Here is a 2648-nt window from a genome sequence, read left to right as displayed (position 1 = left end):
ATTCAATTGAAGGCAACGGTTTATGCCCTAGTGTTTACTACAAACCTAAAGATTCACATAGTTGCTTCTTGTATTCATCTTCGCATCCATCGCACGTCAAGAATTCCATACCCTTCTTCAGTTTCTCAGACTTCGTCGTTTATGTAGTGAAGACTCTGATTTTTCCGAAAAATTAGAGGCAACTTGCCAGTTTTTTGATAAACGTAGCTATTCTGTTTCTGTCGTTCAAGCGGGCCACCACCGTGCCCAACAAATTGATCGAAAGTCAGCACTACAAACGGCTGAGAAGGAAAACACTGACCGCATTCCATTCACTCTCACATTTCACCCTCACAACCACGCGGTTAAATCTATCATTCTCAAAAACTTTAAATTACTCCAAAACGATTCAGAGACTGGTACTATCTTTTCGTAACCCCCACTTATTGCATTCAAACGTGACAAAAACATAGGCATCTTTTTGATCAGAAGTTCAGTTCAAACCAATGACCAATCTGGAACTTTCAAATACGCTCGCTCACGATTGAAAACCTTGTCCTTTCATTCATAACGTAGAGAAAATATCGGGACACAAGAGATCCATTAAGATCACTGATCACTTTACGTGTACCTCCGCCACTGTCATTTGCTGCATAACTTGCACTTATTGCAATAAGTTATACATTGGTGAAACAGGAAGACGACTAGGTGACTGATTCCGAGAACACCTTTGCGACTTGGAAAGAAATGGCAAGGACGCATCCAAACTAGGCGCTAGACACTTCATCATCATCATATTTTTTATTTGCCTTATTTACATAATACCAAAAAAATTATTTACAGCGGGTATAGCTAGAAGGCGAGGAGACCCAGGAAGCCACCGGGCTTATGGGAGAGCCACCTCACTTACATTAATAAATAAAGTAAAGAAAAAGTGCTGCGAATGTGCGGCTAGGCCAATTCAAGGATTATTTAAGTGAAAACTCTTGCATTTTCGTCTTAAAACTAAGAAGGGTTGACGAACGAGTGACTGAAACAGGAAGAGAGTTTCAAATTTTAGGACCTTGGTAAAGAATTGTAAATTGCTTGAGATTTGTACAGCACAAATGCGTTCGATAATTACTGGCTGTTCTGGTACCATAGTTGTGAATTTGGCTATTCGTTACAAAAAGATTGAGAAGCAATGGAGGCAATAAGTTATTTCTATAATAAAACATGAATTTGGCGATTTCAAACGTATTGACTTGGAAAATATCTAAAAATTCCTAGTTTGGAGAATAAGGGAGCGGAATGGGCTCGATAGTCTGAGTTGGTGATAGCCCGCACAGCTCGCTTTTGCAAGTAGTAAATTCTATGTAAGTTAGATACGTATGTGGACGACCAGGCACAGTTACAATAGACGATATAAGAAATACACTTCAATCTCCCTAATCTTTCTAAACAACAGTCTGCGGCCTTTCCTTACATCTAGGTAGTTTGGAAAGCCGCAAAACACTAGAACAAAAATTTATCTTCTAAATAGGCGCTCTCGAAGTTCAGCTGGCCTGATATTTCGGAGGTTGATTCATCTTCAAATTTCTGTATCACGCTCGTCATGCAACTGTTATTATAAGATAGAGAAGGTAGATAAACTGGAACTTAAATCTGGCTAGAATGTGGTAGAGCATAATTATCATCGAAACAGCTAATAAAATCATAAATAAACAAGGTAAGAGTGCTATGTTAAATTTTTTTGCAAATTGTAGTGATTTACGCTAGTTAACGGTGGCGGCAAGCAGGCACTCCATGTATATTTCATAGTCGCTATCAAGTAAATTTTGCCGGACTTTGAGTTCGTCTCAAGATAGGACAACACTAATAAACAAGGAAAATTTTACAGTAACTTTATCACCATCTCTTTGTCTTTTAAAAGCTTGAAGCTCAGTAGATTCCGTCATATCAGTCATTGTTAAAACTGTCTGTTTTGATGCTACTTTTCGACATAGGAAAAGTATGTCGGACAAAAATATTCACCAAAAAATAAATGTTTCTTTGCCAGCTTCAATAATGACAGGAGATTAAGTTTAGATGATAAAACAAAGGATTATGTTGACAGAAATACCGTAAGTCTAGTATATTCGTTAAATGAGGTCACACAACTCGGGTAATGTTCACGGTGAAAATTTGCATATTTGAGCGGTCGAACGAAAAAATAATTTCTCGAAAACTAAATATACTTTCACAAAACAACTACACCACAGTTGTGAGAACATATTGGGCTATAAAATATGAAAGTAGGAGTGAAAGCAAATTTTGGGTGACTTGCCATTGTTTGTCTGATACATGCCGACATTAGCTCTTAATAAGATCATGTACTTTCAATGACTTTGGTACGTTTTTACTTAAACGGCTCTGAACATAACTCTGCAGTTTTCTAATTTTCTGAGAGAGACGTTTTAACATGTTCACTGGTACTCTGCTTGGTTCACGATCACGTTTATAGCCATAGCATTCAAACAAAACACGAGCATAATTATAATATACATACTTTGCATGACGAGATCTGAATTGTTGTACTTTTGTTGACACTTTAACATCATTATGTTCATGTACATTAGTCATATTGACAACTTTTTCCAGTAGATCACCGTTATCAAGAGTATTCATCATGTCTTCTACAAAGCACATAC

Source organism: Pocillopora damicornis, chromosome 1, assembly GCF_964200805.1.
Source record: "Pocillopora damicornis chromosome 1, jaPocDami1.2, whole genome shotgun sequence".
In the NCBI taxonomy this organism is placed as follows: domain Eukaryota; kingdom Metazoa; phylum Cnidaria; class Anthozoa; order Scleractinia; family Pocilloporidae; genus Pocillopora; species Pocillopora damicornis.
The sequence above is the reverse complement of the archived record's forward strand: the minus strand, read 5'-3'. Positions refer to the sequence as shown.